The sequence below is a fragment of the Nicotiana tabacum genome, chromosome 19, assembly GCF_000715075.1.
Source record: "Nicotiana tabacum cultivar K326 chromosome 19, ASM71507v2, whole genome shotgun sequence".
NCBI classification, from domain to species: Eukaryota; Viridiplantae; Streptophyta; class Magnoliopsida; order Solanales; family Solanaceae; genus Nicotiana; species Nicotiana tabacum.
In genome coordinates, this window is record NC_134098.1 from 88,640,809 (window position 1) to 88,664,174 (window position 23,366).

At 35.4% G+C, this 23,366-nt stretch overlaps 1 long non-coding RNA gene across 1 annotated transcript; it reads right to left on the reverse strand.

Moving 5' to 3' along the window:
• Window positions 1–16,335: 16,335 nt before the first annotated feature.
• On the reverse strand, window positions 16,336–22,049 carry LOC142173260 (uncharacterized). Its single transcript, XR_012702851.1, has 3 exons — window positions 21,669–22,049; window positions 17,751–17,818; window positions 16,336–16,691 (listed from the first exon to the last, which is right to left on the reverse strand). It is a non-coding gene; the product is annotated as an uncharacterized LOC142173260 (long non-coding RNA).
• Between the last annotated feature and the right edge of the window lie 1,317 nt (window positions 22,050–23,366).

The following is a 23,366-nucleotide window of genomic DNA, read 5'->3' on the forward strand; positions in this document are numbered from 1 at the left end:
AAGAGTTTAGATACCTCGTCCTTTATGAAAACATGTTTGATCTTGGACTGGGGTCTCCTCTTCTGCTTGACCGAGTGGGACTTCGGGTCCAAGCTTAGCTTGTGAATGGTTATTTTCGGCGGGATTCCTGTCATATCAAGGTGGGACCAAGCGAAATAATCTTCGTTAGCTATAAGAAATTGAATGAGTTTTTTCCTGAGCTCGGGATTCAACCCCATGCCCAAGTATACCTTTCGAACGGGCAAGTGTTTGATCAATACGACTTGCTTCAATTCCTCGACCGTCGATTTGGTAGCGTCGGAATCATAGGGACCTATGAAAGACTTGGGAACCCCGTAGTCATCGTCCTCGCCCATCTCATGCTACTTCGGTTGGGATGAAGTCGGTGTCAGTAGTTGCAATTTGGTTTCTCCCTTGGTGACAGGACCAAGCTCCTTCGGTGTTGAAAGCGTGGATATCGGGACCACTTCATCGACTGCGAACATCTCTTTTGCGGCCGGTTATTCTCCTTAAACTATTTTTATTCCTCAACGGCATTGGTAACTTCAACACCTGGTGCAGAGTCGAGGGTACCGCCCTCATGTTGTGAATCCATGGCCTCCCGAATAAAGCATTGTACCTCATGTCTCCTTCAATCACATAGAACTTTGTTTCTTGAACGGTTCCGGCAGTGTTCACCGGTAATATTATCTCTCATTTAGTGGTATCACATTCCATGTTGAACCCGTTTAGGACTCAGACCGGGGGCACAATATGATCTTGCAGACCGAGCTATTCCACGACCCTCGATCTGATGATGTTGACCGAGATACATGGATCAATTAATACACGCTTAACTCGAGATTTATTATAAGTATTGATACTACTAGTGCGTCGTTGTGGGTCTGCATGATCCCTTCATCGTCTTCGTCATTGAAGGATAAGGTTCCCTCCGTCACATAATCTCGAGTTCATTTTTTCCTTGTGATAGATACTTTGATGCGCTTCAGCATCGGCCCCTAGGGAACATCGACCTCACCGATGATCATGTAGATGACGTGCTGAGGTTCCTCCTGTTCAGTCTGTTTATCAAAATCTCTGTTCCTAAAGTGGTTCTTGGCTCGGTCGCTCAGGAACTCTCGAAGATGCCCATTATTGAATAGCTGAGCTACTTCCTCTGTCAATTATCGACAATCTTCTGTCTTGTGACCGTGAGTGCCATGATATTTTCACATTAGGTTACGATCCCTTTGGGCTGGATCGGACTATAAAGGTCGAGGCAATTTGGTGTTTCTAATACGTCCAATGGCAGATATGATGACGGCGGCATCGACATTAAAGTTGTACTCCGATAGTCTTGACGCTTCTTTCGGCCCGATGGGCCTGTCAAACCCGTTTTTGCTCATGAGTCCCCGGTTGTTTTGACGTATCACTCCTTCTTTCACTCTTCACGGGGTTTTGCCAAGATCCATAGCTTCTTCGGTCTCCATTGTATGGCTGATACAGATCCCTGTTCGACTATGGTTCACGATCAATGTCTCTCACGACTCTGTCAATTGATTTGACGAGATAAACGGACCCTGAAGGGGCCCCAATTTGGTCATCTTGACCCTGATTTTTGATTGATACCAATTATGCACGTTTACCCAAGTGACAGCTGCGAGCTTCGAGCATTGAGTCCCTAGGTGAAGGCCTGAACGGCCCAATCATCCGCTACCAGAGGCAAGTCTATCCGTTCCATTTGGAACCGGGACACGAATTCTTTGAGCATCTCGTTATCCCCCTACTTCACTTTGAAAAGGTCTGCCTTCCGGGTCTCGACCTTGATAACCCCGGCGTGTGCTTTTACGAATGAATCCGCAAGCATAACAAACGAGTTAATAGAATTTGGAGGTAGGTTGTGATACCATATCATAACCCCCTTGAATAGAGTTTCCCCGAACTTTTTTAGCAAGATAGATTCGATCTCGTCATCTTCCAAGTCGTTCCCTTTGATGGCGCATGCATAGGAGGTCACGTGCTCATTTGGGTCGGCCATTTTTTTATACTTAGAAATTTCGGGCATGCGTAACTTTTTCGGGCTCGGCTTCGGCGCTGCGCTCGGAGGAAAAGATTTTTGGACAAATTTCTTGGAATCGAGGCCCTTCAATATTGGAGATGCTCCTGAGATTTGATCGATCCTGGAATTGTAGGTTTCCACCTTTTTGTCATTGGCTTTAATTTTCATCTCCCCGATTCTATCCGTTTTGTCAGTTCCTCAAACATTTTTATGATCTCGGGGTTAGTCCCCGATTCATTTTCATCCGGCCTCTCCGTGATCGGTTAGTTTCTGCGGGTGACTTCCCGGGATGGCTTGGGCTCAACCCTGATCGGTGCTCGGCTTTGGTTCTACAACTAGGCTATCGCCGCATATTGATCCTGTAACATTTTGAAGCTCACTCGCAAGCTGATCCGATCATTTTCACCATCGTGCGTATTTTGGGCAATTGATCAGACTTCCCTGCGTAAGCTATTCTCGGGGTCGGTAGGCAGATTTGTGTTGATGGCCACATGCGAACTGGCATCGATGGGACCTTGTAAGGCCCCGTAAAATTTCGCATAAGAAAATAATATTTCGTGGTGCCAAATTGGGCTTACGTGTTTGAAAATTGTATAAATTCTACGAGGCGAGTTTGTGAGCCGCGACTCGAACTTTTTTGGTTGAACAATGCACTGAGGGATAAAGAAACATTTTTGGCAGAGAAATGCATTTCTGCGATCCATTATACGACCGCAGAATCACTCTGCGGACCGCATAATGGCCGCAGAGTGAGGCAGGAGAGGGGCAATTTTGGATGCTATTCTGCGGTCGACTATGCGACTGCAGAACAGATCTGGGGGCCGTATAGTGACTGCAGACCCAGGCAAATTTTTGCCTGTTTTAGACACCAATTATGCGGTCCGCATATCGATTATGCGATCGCATATGCAATCGAAGACGTTGTTCCGGAGCTTCATTTTTTGGGTTTTTAAAACCTGACCCTACTTCGTTAAATACACGCTTTGGGGCATTTTTGAGCTAAAATCTGACATGTTAGAGTGAGACAGAGTACCCTAGAGTGAGAAGATGTTCCTCAATAATTGTTCTTCAATTCTTGCTCGAATCTTGGAAGATTAACAATGATAACCCACAAGGTCTTCATCCTAGAGGTAAGATTTTACACCCTACCCCCTAATTTAAAATTATATGAAAATGGGTAATTAGCAAGATAATTCTTGGGCATGAGAGTTGTTTATTATATGCACGTGATATCAAAGAGTGTGGGAAGATTGTTGAACTAAGGATGGTAAAGAATGGGTTGTGGGACAATGGAATCCTCCATAAAGGACCTTGAAACCTTAATGTACACATAATATTTGATAAAATGCTCAAATGAGCTAGAACCATGATCATCTTCCTAGTTTTGGTTCAATTTATTATATTTCTACAATAGATTGAAGTTGCTAAGAATTCCGGAATATTCTAGAGTTTAAGGAAGCTCAATTGAGGTATGTTGGCTAAACTCTTCTCTTAGAATTGAACCCCATGATATTCATGTAAATTATGTAAGTCCCGAGTGGTTCATTATAAGAATTGGCTATTCTGAGTAAGATTGGGTTGAAAGATATATGTTTAACAAGTATCCCAAATACTTTATTTATGTTATTTTATCAATTGGGGATGTGTTAAAAATAAGGGTTGTGCAATAAAAATGTTCGATTTCAAGTCAAATTCAAACGAAGTCTATTATGCCAAATTTTGTGAAGAATCTCTATGTGCCTTAGACTCTTAATTGCTCACATGTGTACTACACACTTTGATTTGAATTGTTATTGTTGGTGATAATGATGTTGATTTTGGAAAGTGAAAAGATGAGCATGAAATACTAAATACGACTAACGTGCCAAGAATGATTTATAATTATGGCCATTAGTGCCAATAAAATGAAAAGATGTGAAAGAAGTATGAAATATGATGATTGATATAAAAAGGTTGATGTCTCGAATAAGACAGCCTAACCGATCGGGTCGTGATCGGATACCATACCGTACACATGGTGGTGATTGTGCTGGAAATTGTAATTGAAATGGTGATTGTGGTCGATGTCCCTAATGGATAGCCTAGCCGATCGGGTCGTGATCGGACTTCGGGTTAAAGACGGTGGTATTGATATTGAAAGTAATTATGATTGATGTCTCTAATGAGATAGCCTAGCTGATCGGCTCGTGATCAGACTCCGTTCTGAGAGTACGGTGGTATTGGTATGGTGAATAATGGTATTGCGAACAATGGTATATTCTTGTTTGTATTATTTATTATTCTATTGAGAGGATGTTTTGTCATTCATACTAGTACTATTCCATATGTATTAACGTCTCTTTTGCCGGGGGCGCTGCATCTTCAATGGATGCAGGTGGTTCCACAGCAGGAGACATTGATCAGTGATAGCAGTACATCCTCTTCCCAGCTGACTTGGTGAGCCCCACTTCATTTTGGGGTTATGTATCTTTTGTTCCTCGTGTATTGTATTTGAGGTATAGCCGGTGCCTTATTGCCGGCATTATCATAGTACTCTTTTGTATCTATTAGAGGCTCCGTAGACATAGTGTGGGTTGTGTATTGGTGCTGGGAAAGTCAAACTATATTATGTTGTGGTTGTATTACTTGTTCCATTTGAGACTCTAAAAATGATGAAACTATTGGTAAGTGAATTAGTATTGTAGACATGAACACCCATTTGTCAAATTAATGAAAATATGTATTATCTCCATTCATGGATGAGTTAGGTAGAAGGAAATCTAACATGCTTGCTCGGTCGGGTTCACTCGGCTGAGCGTCGGTCGTGCTCCCCGATTTTGGGGCGTGACAGACCTGCCACCGGGACTCCGCCGAGATCGACTGGGGAACCTCGTTACTGGGTGCTGCATTGTTGTTTTAACCATGGTGGCTGGAATCCGTATCCGTGTTTAGAGGGACAAACTGTGGGTTTGACATTTCGATTTTAACCTGGAATCAAATACATTTGAAAGAACAAGTGTAAAATAGTATGTGTTACGAGAATTTATATCAAATTGCCGCTATTATCCTCGGCCCCACGGTGGACGCCAAACTGTTTAGCCTCAAAATCGGATAACAATTAAATTTGTAAGTGATTTTAAGGATACACAGATTAACTTGACACAAAGCGATAAATTAAATTGCTATTGAGTAAATAAAGATAAGATAAATTCAAACCACACGAGTTGGATAATTCCAGCCTTGATGGAATAATTGCCGTCGAGCCGGGTTCACCACGACCAGTGTCGATAAACAGAAGAACAAGAGCTTAAAGATAGAGAAAATAACAATGTATTGCTTTTGAGTGCGTGTTATAATGTGCCAAAATGAATTATTAGACCCCTTTTATATAGTAAAGGAGTCCTATTTTAGGTACAGCTCCATAAAAGGTAAAAAATCTTCTGATTCGCTGATTACCGGCTCCTTATCGATACGTGTCGAGATCTTCGCCGTAATATTCGGCCGGTCCCGAATATTTTGGCCTTTTGTTGGCTATACTGGATTGTCTGACAATGTTCTTCGAAGTCGCTCGAGGTTAGGACCGATTCCGGGATCATGGCCTCGATATTCTCGAAGGCAGACGTCATGCCCCCAGGTTCTAGTCCGGTGGGACTTAAGTTCGATTTCGGTTCCTTATTGCCATATTTCGAGCTTGATTTATCTTGTCGGAGGATAGGATGCATCATGAGCTCGATTTCACCGTATATACTAAGTAACGTGAAATTTTCTATTTGATAGATGTGTCTGTAGAGGGAATGCATTTGACAAAATTTTATTTTGTTTGTTGTTTTCATGTGTTAAACACATTAATAGCAGTTAATTTTAGTGAGCCAACGTATTTAGCAATTGCATCCGTGCCAAGTGGCCTTGAATATCATTCATCAATCATTAAAAAAACACGTCTAACAATTTTCCCTTTGTTTAGTATATTTCTTTTGTATCTTCTCGAATTTTCGCGATTGCTATCAACATCCAAACAAATTATTATACGATTTTCCACTTACAATATTAAAATATTGTAGGAGCGTTGTCTTTTACTCAAATACAAAATAAAATAATACACGTTTTTATTACTATTTCAAGTAAGTTGAAGACATAAAAGTTACGTGACCTTTAATTATTGGATAGGTTTTGATGATCGTATCCTACCTATTCTTTTTGTGTCGATTTTGAAAATCAAAACATTCTTAGTTTTGCGATTGATGCAGTGAAGTAGGTTGCATTTGTAACTAATGATTAAAGAAGTGTGAGGTAATTACAGTAACTTAACTACGAAAGTTTTAAGAACATTACTGTACTTGATTACCCGCGCACAACGGGAGCTTAGTGCACCGGACTGTCCTTTTTACTGTACTTGTTCACTAAGCAGAATCAATATCACAATTATTACTAGCTAGAATAAAATATTTTCAGATATTAATTCAAAATCTTTTAACAGTAAAGCTAAGTAGATCAGTATCTTTAAAAACTCTTCAAATAGTATTCTTATATATCCAATATAAAGCATTGTATTTGCGGTGTCAATGGTTTGATTCGGCCGGTTATTTTATAAAATTTGTACTATATCAATTTTTCGGTTATTCTATTATGTATAACCAAAATTAGATTTTTAGAAATCGTACCAATTATGTCGGTTTTTCTTCGGTATCAGTACGGTTCGGTATTTTTTTAAATGTCATTTAAAAGTCACTAGTAGAAGCAGAATGCAATAACATACGTACTTTTATAGGACTTACCAAAACTCTCTAGATATTTTTACTATTTAAAGGGTGATGAATTAAAAAAAAACATAAAAGATGGCTAGAGTGTAGATCTATCAAGCGTAAAAGAAACTAAGCAAAGACAAAGAAAATATAAATCATACGGGTGGAAAGATATTAAGCAAGTTGGGACTCAAGAATAAAGTCTATAGAAGATTAAATATTCGAAATTATAAATTTAAATCATACGAAGGAGACATATTCAATACATTTAGTTTGCTACTCATAATAGATAGAATACCTTGTGTCTTGCTATTGAATATGCTAGAAATAGTTTAGTTTCAATAGGAGTAGTATAATAGGTTTGGAAATTAGGATTATGAGTTTAATTACTTGTTGCCTTGTAACCGTTTTCATAATACCAAGGCTCAAGGAAAACTTTAATGTTTTAATATTTTTAAACTTAATATATAAATATATTTTTTCCATGTAAATTTATTCGGTCCGGTTCGGTATTTTTTCGGTTTATTTTCATAAATGAAAAATCTACCCTAATTATCGGTACGGTTATAGATTTATATAAAAACATACGGCTTTATTAAAAGAAACCTAAAAATCGATTCGGTGCGGTCGATTTAGTCGGTTTTTAAATATCCATTGACACATGATACATATTTTTATTCACCCAAGAAGCTTCGATCTTCATTTAGACTTATTGGGACGGAGCCACTCTTGTCCACGGTGTATTCATCGAAAAATTATATTGTGCAAATAGTTAATTTTTTTTAATGTACATATACTATATGTTAAATCCAGTGACTTCTTCATATATTTACTTATTTATATATTAACCCTATTAACGAAAATTCTAACTCCGCTAATGATACGTGGACTTACATTGGTTTCTTGTTTTGCTTTGAGGTTGGTGATGTATTATCAACTTTGTGTGTACAGATCTAGCAGAAGATGGTGCTCTGGTGCGTGCTACTAGATATCATGAATCATGATATATGATCCATGATAGGAGGAAAAGGTCCTTTTATTTGTTCCTTCGTTTTTCTATTTCTCTTTGGAGCAGCTGGGATAATGCAGTGTGAGCCTATAAAGTTAAACTTTAATAGATATATCAACTAAAACCCAGCATCACATTAACATAATTATAGTATAAATATATAGTAGTAGCTTCTTACACACAGATCAAGAGATGTTGATATAGATGATAATAAAACAAGTACTCCATATAAATACATGACTCGTGTAATATTATTTTAAAGAAATGTGATGCCATATTAGTGTCAATTTCTTTATAAAATGCTTCAATTTGATCATATAGTGGACTAAACCTATTCTTCCAGACTTATGAAACTTGGTTACGGGTCTGATAGAGGTGCAGTGGATTCTTCTACAAAAAGCTAAGATCAGGTAATTCAAAGGGGTAATTAACATAATTTGAAGTTGTTGGAACAAATCGTTTGCTTTATTAAAAAATGAATTATTAGGCTGTCTTTGTTGGTCCTCTATTTTCAACTACATGTTGGCATTGACCAGCTTTTCAATATGTATGAGTGTTTATTTATCAAAATCGAATTCCTCTGCATTCTGCCGTAGTCTATATTTAATTTGTCCCTCCATAATGATCGACTTTGTTATCAAATTAGGTTACTCGTTACGTAAACAGCACAATTATAAGAGATTAGCAAAAATAAAAAAACGTCTCTCTAAACTTATCAAATATGCAATGAGATGAGAGGCGAGTATCTAGTCCCCCACAAATAATTGTTGAATAATACGATAAGTGGTTACTTCTTTTTTCTTTCAACCCCCTCCCCCCTCCCCCAAACCAAGACTGGTCTGAAGAAAAAGGGAAAGGAAAAATTTTAATATAAGTTTTGATATTTTGGCTCTACTCAAACCACCAGCTTTTTGACTTGGTCTGTCTTCCACTGCTATAAGTATACTTGTTTATAGTTCGATTTCGATCGGTTTTTTTCTAAAATGAAATCAAACCAAGTAAGTCGGTTCTTAAAATGTTGAAATCAAATCAAACCAATTAAGTTGATTTTTTAGCAATTCGGTTTTTGTCGATTTTTATCAATTTTTTGTTATTTATTGGGTTTTCTTTTATTATGAGACTCACACTACCAAACACATATTCTAGCGACTACATTTTCAACGTAATACTATTAAATCAATTGCTCTTTGAGAAATCTATCATTTACCATAATAATTGAATCAAATAGTGATGAATAATTTAAATATTCAATTAAAAATCGATTATTTTTAACATGAAATAATTCTTGTACTTAGCAAAAGCAAACTACCAATCAAACTAGAATGTAAAGACAAAAAATTAGATTATTGTAATAGCAAAGAACTAAACTTAAAATATAAATGACTAATATGTACCATAACATTTTAGAAACTTTATATAAAAATATACATATACATAGGTGTAATAATAAATTTAAATAGCTACTTCTATAGTCGGTTTGATTCGGTTTTTTCGGTTATTTTTTGATTAAAACCAAAACAAACCAAATTTGATCGTTTTTTAAAATTCAAAACCAAAACAAAATCAAACCTAAAAAATATCAACTTTTTTTTTTCCAGTTTGGTTGAATTTTTCGGATTTTCACAAACACCGCTAGCTATAAGCTTTGCTTGCTGTCTTTTACTTGTTATTGTTTCATAAATAAAGCAATGCAAAATCTCTCCGCACTACAAAAGTAAAAGTAAAAACAAGCCTTCTCTTCTCTTTGCCTTAATTTCCCAATTTCACATACCTCTTTTTTGCTTACAGCTGTAAAGGTAAAAAATACACCATAACAAAGGGACCCATTCCATGATCATTTTCTTTTACCAAGAAAAGAAAAGAGAAAGAAAAAAGAATGCTCAAATTTTGACCTTTAGTTGAATTCTTATCATATCTACCGCTGATGTAGAAAAGGTGATTCCAATTTGACCTTTGCAGTGAATTTGTAATATACTAACAACTCTTTTGTCTATATCTATGTAATGTAGTACAAACAACTATTACGTCTGTTTATTTGTTTTGGTGCCATATCAGTAATATCATTATGGGTGATTTGGTTCGCATACTAGTTATACGTGAACTATAACATAAATATTATTATATGGAACTATTATGTAGTGAATGTGATTAATAAAAATTGCAATACATGGATTATTTATTTTAAAAGAGTTTTTTCGTCAAATGGTTTCTTTATAAGTATTGTTAACAACTTAACATATATATTCTTATTCCATATTTTATGGAGCATAACTTAATACTTATACTATTATTTAATATTATCAACCAACCGCAACATTAGTTATGCAATAATTAATTTGTTACGCGACCAACCAAATACTAATATTATTTTATGCGAGAAGTTATATTAAGATTAATTATCAAACCAGCAACCAAACTACCTCAATGTATCCTATGTAGTTATGGACCAATGGTACTTAGTATAGTCGTTGGGGAGCAGACATGCAAGGTTCCCTTGAACTTCTGTGACTTGCTAATATTTTCTTTTAAACCTTGGATACCCAAAAAAATCCAGGAAAAAGAAAAGGGAGAAGCAAACATTTATTAGCCTTAGTTTATCTATTTGTTTCATTTTGTGATTCAATTGAATATGAACAATCTCAGCAAGCCTGGCAAGAAGTTGATGTAAGGAAATGAGTTTCAAACTCTGCCTGCTTTCTAGAGACAACATAAATATATGCTGACATTCACCTACCTATAATTTTGTGTCAACGGTGTTGCTTTATTGTCACAATTTAATTTTCAAGTGATTTGTGTTCGGGACTCTGATAGTTCTTAACTTTGTTCAAAATTTATATTTACTGTATATTAGTTTCAAGCGTCGTTGAGGAAGTATATACATACAAAAAAAATTAAGAAAATATTATTTACATTTATGAAACGAAAATTTTTAAATTCTGCTTGTATGAACTTGTTCACATTGTCAGTTTCGAGCTTAAATAAGAAAGGATGGTTAGGGTAGATTGATAGCCAGCTGAAAACGAGTGGAATTTATGACAAATCAATCCAGCTGAAAACTAGTGAAATTATGATAAATCATCACGATAACGAATAAAAAGCTTATATGGAGCGACATGATTTGTTAGAATTCGCATTATTGATCCCAACTTGCTTGTAATTGAGGGGTCGTAGATGTTTATGAGCAGCATGCATGCAATCATCATCATCACTCGTCACCATGGAAGATGCAATAGGTCTCGAGAAGCAGAAGCTTTAGTTACTATTGAACATTATCTCTATCTGTGGGCCTTGTAGAATTTAAACCAAAAGATGAAAATTGAAAAAGAAAAGGACCCCATCTCTCAACATTAATTTTACAGAGAAAGAGTCCAACTTGCTTACATTGCATACACTTCGCGTGAGTTATATTATTGTCTCCAAGTGAAAAGATACATTAATATGGTGCTAAATTTTTGTCCTTCCATTGCAGTTCTATCTCTTTCTTCTGCTACTCAGTTATTGTTTCTCAGTTTCCATTCATCATTCATCCCACAGCATCCAAAGCAAAATCTGTAGTGAGTATAATTTTAAAATGAAGTTGTCGTAGCTAGAAGTAACGGTAAAATAAATATGTATACTGAAACACATGTTAATCATTCAAGATTAAACATGTGACATTTAAGTCACTCTAACAAGATGATAATTTGATATCATGTAATTCTTGGTCATTGTTGAACCGCATTTGCTCAAACTGTTGTTTGTTTTATTTACTTATTTATGTTTTGCGATGGTGATATTCGAGCCATATAGCATGCAACTTCATAATTATGCTTTGTTATTTGTTACCTTCCATCCCATGGAGGGCTTCAGAACGGTTGTGTGGCTCTTACAAATTTGTTTTTAGTTTTATGATTCTATCTATTTTTTTTTACACATGTGAGATTTACTTTTACACGTAATAGAGATTTAAAAAGATCATTTTCTTAATTTTAAAATTGTAAAGGGGCATGATGTATAAATAACACGCTTCAGAATTAGGGCTTTTTTTAAGTGTGATTATCCAAGTGCTAAATATTCCATGACATCATCAGTAGGATTTCAAGTCATGAATATCAAGAAGCACTTGAATTCCCCTTAAAGAGAAGGGAAAAACAGAAGTCACAAAAGGGAATAATTTAAAGAAGGGAAAATGCCCAAAAAATGATCTTGTGGCATTCGAAATGGATCAATTATAACCCCCGTTTAAATTTGAATCCAAAAATGACCCTGCCGTTATAAAATGGGTCTAATAATGCCCTTGTATTATTCAAAATGGATCAATAATGCCCTGGATTTTTTTTTTATAAAAATACTTTTAAAAACTGAAAAATATATATTCTGTAAAAACTAGAAAAAGAAAGGAATTTGCAAAATATATATTTTTAAGTCTTTTTAGTTTTTTAAAAGTATTTGTTTTGTAAAAACTGAAAAAAAAATATTTTTTTAAAAAACAAAAAAAAAAACTCTCCTAAAGCAGTGGACTACATATGCATTAGTTTTAAAAAAATAAAAATATTTTGCAAAATCTTTTTTTTTTCAATTTGACGGTTCAATATTTTTTGGGTTTATTTTTATAAAATAAAAAATCTACCATAATTATCGGTACAATTATAGATTTATATAAAAATATACGGTTTTATTAAAAAAAAAACCTAAAAATCGGTTCGGCACGGTACGATTATGTCGGTTTAGTCGATTTTTAAATATTCATTTACACCGACATATAACTGTAAATAAATATTTAAACCGACTAAACCGACATATAGGTGTAAATAAATATTTAAAAACTGACTAAACCGATATAATCGTACCGTGCCGAACCGATTTTTAGGTTTTTTTTAATAAAACCGTATGTTTTTATATAAATCTATAACTGTACCGATAATTATGGTAGATTTTTTATTTTATAAAAATAAAAAGCGAAAAAATATTGAACCGTCAAATTAAAAAAAAAGATTTTGCAAAATATTTTTATTTTTTTAAACTAATGCATATGTAGTCCACTGTTTTAGGAGAGTTTTTTTTTCCAGTTTTTTTAAAAAATATATATTTTTCAGTTTTTACATAACAAATACTTTAAAAAAACTAAAAAAACTTAAAAATATATATTTTACAAATTCCTTTCTTTTTCTAGTTTTTACAGAATATATATTTTTCAGTTTTTAAAAGTATTTTAAAAAAAATAAATTCCAGGGCATTATTGATCTATTTTGAATAACACAAGGGCATTATTAGACCCATTTTATAACGGCAAGATCATTTTTGAATTCAAATTTAAACGAAGGTTATAATTGATCCATTTAGAATACCACAAAGTCATTATTGAGCCTTTTTCCCTTTAAAGAATTTAGGTAACCATATGTTTTACAAACTGATTGACACTTTAATAATAAGACGGTCAATCAACAAAACATCCAATAGGGGCTAGCTAATTGAATATCCAGACATAAATGGGTCCCCACAAATTCCCATTTTGAGGTACATTTTAGATGTTAGAAGAAGTAGACGAGGAGCATTAAATACAGAAATAATGACTAAGTCCAGTATCTTGGATAGCGTGGTCCTATGATTTTGTTTTTGTTAAGTGAAGGATTGGTGTAGAATAGTTTTAACTTTTCTCCACTATATTGTGGCCATATTTTGGAGTTTTGGCAACACAAATTCTCATGACCTCTTCTCTCTTTTAAAAGGGTCAGAAGAAAAAACACATTAAGGGGATTGAAAGAGAGATTTTCAGGGGGTAAGTATTCATTGGACCCAATATCTGAGAAACATTGCTGCCAAATTGGAAGCATGTCTTGTTTTACAGACAAAGATCTGAGTAATCTCTTTGACAGTGGCTATGCTTTGAGTATGAGTTATTACCCCTATCTATATTGGTGACCACTTCCAAATCCCACTACCCCTCTTATATCATAATATATTTTCTTACCGTGTCATTGTTATTGGACCATGTAACAAATTATTATCATACTAGTTAACTCACTGATCTAAGGAAAAGCTGTGGAAAACGAGAGGGGCTGCTCAGATGGTCAGCATTCCTCCCCCATCCCTACAATTCTAGACTTGTGGATTCGAGTTACCAAATGAGCAATAGCTATGTCATGCTGTCTTTTTGGAAGAACTAAATTAGTGGACTCTCAACTAACACTTTTTCATTATATCTCTTCGAAGAACACTTCGCGAATGATTTAAGTCACATTGTATGCTCGTCCTCCTAAAGATTTGAGTTTGATTTATTTGTCGCCAAAGACAGGACTTACATTGTTAATTATGTCCTACTATGACCTTGTAGCTGATTGCACGCAAAAAAAAAAGTGAATCAAAAATGTTTTAAATTAACTCACAAGAGTTGAAGTCATATAAGACCCTTATAAAACAAACTTACAGGTAAACTGTTTCTTGCTTCTTTTGTTATGCCTAAACGGTAAAAGCGTTTTTTTTTCCTTGCAAAATATTACTATTACTACTATTTGAAAAGCCAAAAGTATCTATCTTGCCGGTGGCGTAAAGTTAAAGACATTGCGATCGACTGAAGAATAAAGATGAAAATGATGGTGACAATACGAAGACCCTGTCAATCTTAGAATATTTTCCATAGTAAGGTAAAAAATACAAACAAGAATTTAAAGTTGGAATGATAAGATTTCCAGAAATTGTTACCTACAGAAAATAATATTCCATTTCCATATACCTAATATGGTACATATCGAAATTTCGTGCCCGTGAACACTGTCCTTTTGTACCATGATCTAAGAACCTCACTTAATTTTCTATGTACCTTCAATCAACTTTGAAAGCTTCTTTTCTGTAATTTTACCTAGCATTTTTTTTGGAGGCTTTGCCATCTTCAATTTTTTTAGGGTTTTCTAAGGGATAGATAGTCCAGTGCAAAGAGTCCACTATTAGAATGCAGTGTAACATGTTCCAGTCTCAGTGTATTCCTAGTCATTATCATTATTTAATTACATGTAAAAATGATCACATTTAAGTGAGTATTTTTGTTGGGCTTCACTCATAAGGTATCGTGAATTTACTTACTCGATTGATTCGGATTCGCGCCACGGAAAATCCACTATAAGGGGACTGGGAGCTCCCTGCCGAAAGTATCTCATTTCCAAAGCATGAACCGGAAACCTCTAACCGCTTTTTACATGCACAAGGTAGGAGTAAAATCTGCGTAAACATTACCTTTTTGAGACCCTCTTTGTGAGAATAACTGAGTGTATTGTTGTTGTTGAACTGGAGACCTCTAATTATGAGCGAATGAATCTTTATCATTCCACCGTATCGTTCGGTGATGTAGTGACATATTTGAGTAAGTGGGGGTGCCCAAAGACTTGAATTCAGCCCAAACTAATATGTTAGACATGTAGCCTTAAACATAGTACTGCCGTAGCCCATAAGCTCCGGGCTTACTCCTTCTTGGGCTTTCTTCTCATCTCTTTATCAACTCTCTCAGATCTTCATGTAAAAATAGCACGGGCTAGTCAGTTTTCGAACTGGTAATTCAAAAATAATCACCGTTTGTAAAGTCATTGAAAAATAATCACTATTTTGCTGCAATACGGATCGGTCCAGCATAATATACTAGAGATTAGTGCACTTGTGTATGAACTTCCAGCATATTATGCTTGAACTCCAACACGCGGAAAGTTCCAGCATAATATACTGGAGATTGGAGCACCTGTGTATGAACTTCCAGCATATTATGTTGGACCAGTATATTATACTGGAACTCCAGTATATTATGCTGGAGTTCCAGTATATTATATTGGAACTCCAGTATATTATGCTGGAATATTTTTCGGATTTTGAATAGTGTTTTCGTTCAGATTTATCTTTACATGAAAAGTGGCTACATTTCGATTACTTTTGAAACTTTGGCTATTTTTCAATTACCACTTGTAAATCTGGCTATTTTTGAATTTCTCCCGTTCTTCATAGCATGCCCTAAAGAAAATTTGCTACTTCTGTAGAAAACCTAGATGGTTATAGCCCTTGCTAGCACGGGTCCAACATTTATATTTAAAGTGATTAGTTTTTTAGTGATTTGGAACGTCATTAGGATATAAAGTATATATGCCAATACTTCAATTGCAGAAAATACAATTGAATGCAAGCACTAATTTTTGCATTTTAAGCTTTGATATTACAAATGATTAAATCATATTATCAGTTGAGTATACCGATTCCCGTACTGACTAAGAATTGGACAGAAAAAAGAGAAAAGAGCCAATGTACTCAGCAAACTCTCCTCATAAGGAAAGCCTTGACAAAACTGCTAGTTTGGCATGTCACAATATCCCCAATATTCAGCACTATCCTGTCATTGTCAAACGATATAAAAATGGAAATTTTTTGTCATTCTCTTGTTACTTACAATATCAACGAATGAAAGCTGAATCAAAGAGACATACATTATCTTGGAGACACGGGGTTTCTTGAGGAAAGACATCAATATTCTATAAGTAAAAACGTCTATTTATTTGTTTTGTCCACAATTTGTAGCAACTTTCGAACAAAGAAAAATTGAACACATTGTTGTCACGACCTAAAATTTTAACCTATCGTGATGGAACCTATCTCAATACTAGACAAGTCGATAACCTCAATAAATCACAATAATCTCTTAAGTTTGAAAATATAATACTTGAATTCCATAGAAAACCTCACAATTTTAGATACAAAACACTCCCAAAATCTGATTCCACTGAGTATATGAGTATCTAAATGATAACAAAGTATGACTGCTAAAAACACTGTCTGACAATATAGAACAATACAAAAAAAAAATTGAAAGGAAAGAGAGTCATGGTCTGCGAATGCCAAACAGCTACCTCGATAATCTCCAACAGATAAAACTCCGAGAACTAGCAACCGCCGTATCCAGAAGTACCTGGATCTGCACATGAGGTGCAGGGTGTAGTATGATTACAACCAACTCAGCAAGTAACAATACTACATAAAGAGCTGAAGATAGTGACGAGCTTCACAGTTGAGTCCAATTACAGTAATTTCCAACATAAGATTTAGGCATACTTTTATGTTCAACATTTAATACTCAACAGTAATTTCATATCAAGTTCGACTGAAAAAGAAAATAATATCTTTCAGAAATTTTCAACACAGTGATATATGACAACTCTAATGCAATAAGAATGAAATCAAATGCATCCTCTCAGGACCACATTCACTCAGCCATTTCATTCACTCATCACTCGTACTCAGTAGGTACCTACGCTCTCTGGGGGTGTGTACAGACTCCGGAGGGGCTCCTATAGCCCAAGCACTATAATCTGCACGGACAATTCACGTACTACACGGATAATTTATGTGCTATAGTATCAATATCTGGATTTGCACGGACAACTCACGTGCTATAGTATAAAATCTGGATCCGCACGGATAACTCACGTATTGCACGGACAACTCACGTGCTATAGTATAATATCTGGATCCGCACGGACAACTCATATGCTGCACGGACAACTCACGTGTTATAGTATAATATCTCACAATCAGGACCTTGGCCTCACTCGGTCATAAATCTCTCTAGACTCTCGGGCTCTCAATAATCATAAAAAGCAGCCCAAACAACAATGATATGATGCATCAATAATGGACAATAGAGACTGAGATAAAATAAACAAGTAAACTGTGACTGAGTACAAAATAACAGCTTAGCCGATAGTTCAACATATACACGACCTTTGTGGGTCCCTACAGTGCCAACACATAATCTAAACATGATTTGTGGTTCAATTTTTTTACTACATAGAAAATGTGTAGATAACAACAAATGATTCAACTACACAGTTTCATGGAATTTGACCAAGTCACAATTCCTACGGTGCACACCCACACGCCCGTCAGCTAACAAGTGCGTCACCTCAAAACCAATCATATAACACATAATCCGAGGTTTCATACCCTCATGACCAAATTTAAAACTGTTACTTACCTCAATCCGAGCAATTCTTTATTCCAATAAGCCTTTGCCTCGCAAATCGGCCTCTGAACGTCTCGAATCTAGTCATAATTAATTCAAATTATAGGAATTAATTCCATATGAAAATACAAATTTTGCAACAAAAAATCGAAATTACGCCCAAAAATCGCCCGTAGAGCCCACGTCTCAGAACCCGACAAAAGTTACAAAATATGAACGCTCATTCAACCACGAGTCCAACCATACAAATTTCACCAAATTCCGACATCAACTCGACCCTCAAATCTTCAATTAAAGTCTTTGAAGATTTCTAATATTTTCAACCCAATCTTTACCCATTTGAACTCAACAATCTTTTCACAAACCTTATTAGTACATGTATGTATAAATAATACTCTTACACCTAAGAATCATATTCTTAATCCTCCATCTTTTACTCCAAACTCGAAATTGAAGAATTGGGGAAAGAAACTCTTACCTCTTTGAAGCCCTAGCAAGATCCTTGTGAAATCTTCAAACCTTGAACAACAATTGATGGACAAATGACTAGGTCTTCACTTTCTCTCTCTAAAATACTCTCACCTTTCTCTAAAATATCAGATGAAACTCTTCAAAATGACCCCCAATAGTGTTTTATAAGAATGGTATCGGATTTATAAAACCAGAAAAATGAATCCCCGGAATACATTCTGCGGTCGCATATGCGATCGCATAATTGATATGCGGTCTGCATATCGGCCGCAAAAATTTGGTGCCCAAAACTGGGGGTCGTCTGTCTGGGTCTGCAGTAGTTATGCGGCCCGTAGACCTGTTATGCGGTCGCATAATGCACCGCAGAACTGGTCTGCGGTCGCATAATGCACCGCAGATCTTCCTCCAAGCTGTCCCGCCTCTGATTCACTCTGCAACCCTTATGCGGTCCGCAGAGTGATTCTGCGACCGCATAGTGGGCCGCAGAAATGACTTTTTCTGGCAAAAATGTTCCTTTACTCCCTAGTACATTGTTCAATCAAAAAAAGTTCGAGTCGCGGCTTGCAAGCTCGCCGCGAGAATTTCTACAACCTTTGTACTAATTAATCTACCTCGGCACTAGATAACCTTAATTTTCTTAGCAAAAAAATTATCCGGGGTCGTTACACATAAGTCAACATCCGGTCAACCTTTTCAACTTACATTCTAAACCTTGGAATTAACTGTTCCAAATCATTTCAAAACCTCACCGGACCCGAACCAATTACCCCGGCAAGTCAAATAACAACCATATAGCATAATTTGAACAGTAAATAAGGAAACGGGATTGTAATACTCAAAACGACTGACTGGGTCGTTACAATTGTGGTAGTGACAACAGAGAAATAATGATAAATCAAGATTTTTATAGTTGACGATATTTTCTCAAAATGCAACAAGAAAGAGTATGAATCGGCTAATGAGTCTAGACCAACATTTTCAAAAACCAAATAATCATCAGGACAACCAAAATATAGCTTTGACCATAACCATGCCTCGAAGCACTTGCACAACTAAGGTTATTCATCTACTTCCACTTAACATGCATGTTCATTCAATGGCATCTGTAACATGAAGGAGATCTCTCCAATTAAACAATATACAAGAATCAATATTGAGGGAAATCATATTTTATGTCGACAACAAGGACATAAAATTTTTACACCACTTCTAGATAGACGTCTTAGCATATCTGGACTGAGTAATCCATGATCCACCTTTCTCAGACCAGCAAATGCTGGTTCATTAGACTTCTTCTAAGGTAACATTTTAGCATAAAATGTATTTTTGACATGCGAGTACATAAATAAAGAAGGATCTCTTGCTAATTCTGGTGATAAAAAGATAAAGTAGTGAATAAAGGAACTTTACCACAAGAAACAGAAGAAGTAGATCAAAGTATAAAGAATATAACAGCAGAGAGAGGAACTTTTGTAGCTATACAAAAGAAGTAGATTAACATATACTACGTATCTCCACTTGATCTTGTGAAACCAAGAAGAAGAGAAAGCTTAGCTCTTTGAAGCCAATACCATTGTAAGGCCACAAAAGTGTTAGTCCCGCCAATATTGCTGTATTTGTAAATAATAATTCTGCAAAATATAAGTTATCGTAATGAAACAGTAATTAATTTGAGCCCACTGAATTCACAGTGTTTCCTTAAGGAATTTAATCCCCTCCTGGTACCCAAAATTATGGATTATTTTCTCCCAGGATAGAACGAATCACACACTGGTGTAGCGGTACTTCAAACCCCAGTGTTTCAGCGAACACAAAGTTCGGTAGCATCACACTTACAGTTACTTTGTTTGAAGTTAAAACAATGCAGAACGAAGGAGTAGAAACTCAGAAAATCGTATGGAAATGCTGAGAGGAAGGAGTGCAATGTATAGCCAAAGTTGAGCGTTTTTTAGTTTTGTTGGTGTTTTCGTTCGTATCTTTTTTCAAGAGCTGCTGCACATATATATAGCAGCCAGCTTTGAAGACGAACGACCCTCCACCCTCCATGGTGGAGCATGCACTAGCTTGTTTGTGGAGCAAGCACTTGGCCATGGTGGGAAGCCGAAGCCGAAGCCGAAGCCGAAGCCGAGCCGAGCGAGCGACGACGGCGCGAAGCTTGCTTTCTTCTTAACTCTTTAAGAGCTACAAGAAGAGCAATTATATATATACCCACCAAAAATCTTTCCTCTTCCAATATGGGACAATGTCTCATTGTCAAGAGGGGGAAACTTAAAATTTTACTCAAAAAATTTCATTTTCCCTCCATTTCCCATTCACCCTCATTTTAAGACTATTTCATCTTAAATAACAAAAACCTCAACAAAAAGTACCAAAGCATGTTGGAGGCGTATGGAATCTACAACCCCTAATAAGATTCCTCTAAATGTAGACAATATCATCTGAGAAATATTTTTTCAAAGAGATAGGAACTGGTCCACAAAAGACAGCTCTATTGGCAGGCCATACATTTTTTTAAAGTAAATGTATTGTTATTAAAACAGACTCAGCACCAAGCTGGTACTGAGACGAAGTAAAACAAAGCTAAATTGGGTTCCTCTAAAGCTGTAAGGAATCAGAAACTCCTACATTAAGATCGTTAGAAACATCAGCGTTACACCAAACTTTTAAACTATGGATGCATCTATTCTTCAACAACAAAATGTTCTCTTCCTTCTCCTCAAAACACCTTATATTCCTCTTGAGTCAACCATTCCAAAATATACTTAAATGAATGGTCCTCGAAGTCTTATTTTCGACTTCTCAGCTATACATGACATACTTTCATAATATTCTTGTCATTACTCTTGTTCATTAGCCTCCTACTATGGCACTACTTTATTACTGATTAATTATTTTGAAGTACAATATCTGTATATACTCGTGTTTGAAATATTTTTAGGAATGCAAAAAAGAAAAAAAAATATTTTCTTTGCAAATTCATCTCGAAGGTGTAATTGCCAAAAGGAGGTAATCCAAACCAGAATAATAAAAACCAATCACGTGATTATTATAACTCTAAACTGCCAAATGGGCGATACTTCCTCTAATAAGCTAACCGTAGAGAAAAAATAAGCAAAGTGTAATGCACCAGCACTATAAATTCCTTAGAACCACACATACATGTTATCTCATTAGAAACTAAAAAGATACACACTCTTAAGAAATTATTCCTTTTTTTTATCTCAACAAAAGCTGGCACAATACAATAAATATGGTATAAACTGAGTAGATTAGATACTTAGGCACTTGTCAAGTCTAATGTAGCTCGCTCTAGTTGAGTAACCTGATTACGTCTGCCTAATCGTGTTTCACGTAAATGATCCATATAAAATAATAAGAACAAATAGTCACAAAAAATATAAAATAATTATAACTGAAACAATGAAATGAACAAGGGTGAAAAAATAACAACAAACTCACCGGCTACAGGGCCCAAGCTAACCGAGGGAAGGGCACATATTCTATATTATTTATGAAGAATAAATCTGCTGCTATTAAAAAAAAAGGATCGGAGTTATGTGAGAACTACAATTGAAAAATCTTCACATCTGTCCATTAAAATGGGGAAAGAATTAGACAGAATAATAAGGACATGATCAAGACATAAATTTTAGTTGTAAAATTCAGAAGTATGAAAAGAACTGAAAGAAATTTCAGACATAATTGAGATAAAGGTTGATCTCAAAAATGAAGAGAACTCAAAAAATTGTTCTTGAAAATGGATGACCTCCATTGTTGGAAATTGGAACAAAAAGATAAAAGAACGATTGTTCTGGAATTGCGTCTAGTGAGCATTGAAAGAATAAGTAAGAAATGCCAAATTTGCCTACCACACTTGACTTTTCTATATAATACTAGATGATGCCAAGCCCGTGTTGAGCACGGGCCCAACGTTGTTTTTATGAAGTAGCAGCTTACAAATAAAATTAAATTACTGTAAACTAAGCAAACTCAAATGAACCTACCAAAGCTTAGCGCTCTCCTTTTTTATTTTATTATTTTATCAGAGTAGAACATTTTCAAGTTTGTAGTTAAGTTTAAAGACTCTTGAATAGAGATAGTATACTTTTATTTTACAAGATGAAGTTTAGTAGATTTGGTGCCTATAATCTGAGCATTGGAGTTAGCACAATAAATAATATCGTATCCAAGTTATCAGTTCGCATAAACAATGATCTTTAGAAAATAAAACTACTTTCAGATGCCTTTTCACTTTCTAGGCTCTAGCGGGCAAAGGTCATCCCTACAACCATCATTGATCGGGTATGACAGGTTTTGAGACCAATATAGTATCAAGATAGTTTAATTTTCCCTTCAGCTCGATTTTGCATGGAGCTAACTCATCTCGAGCATCCAACAAAGATATATGCGCTCCATTCTGCGAACATGGAAGTTTTAAATTATTAGCCAATAGATCATTATTAAAACTTTCATCATACAAAGAAACATCCTACTTATGATACTTGATAATTGAGCTTCTCCACTAAGTACACAAACGAAAGAACTACAACAAATTCAGTGTAATCCCACAAGTGAGGTATGGAGAGGGTAGTGTGTACACTGACCTTACCCCTACCTTTAAGAAGGCAAAAAGGTTTCTTCTGGTAGACCCTCGACTTATGAAAGATTTAAAAAAGGGGCAACAACACAAGCAAACCAATCGGAAAATACAAATGAAGCATTGATGTAAATTCACGAGGCCCCTCTTATGGCCTACGGACCAAATCTAGTAGAATTTAGCTAATATTAATATCAAAAGTAGAAAAAGAATAATAGTCAACATTAATTTAAATCAAGATAAAAACAATGATGTTTCATTTTCTATATTTCAGATAGGGGATTTTACTTGTAACAACATCAATTAAAGTACTTACCTTTTTGATATATTCACATTAGTTATAATTACAACAATTGATACCTAATTTAAAACTTGATGATGATAATGATTTACATTTTGAGCTTGTAAAATTTTTGAGTGGCCCCAACAACAAATTTAAAGTATTTGGTCCCTTTTCTCGAATGAAGCGCATGAATTTGGAGAATCTATTTTATTTTAATTCTTGAAGCCTGTTGTATAACAACCTTTAATCCCATAGAGGTCTTAGACATGCATAGTAA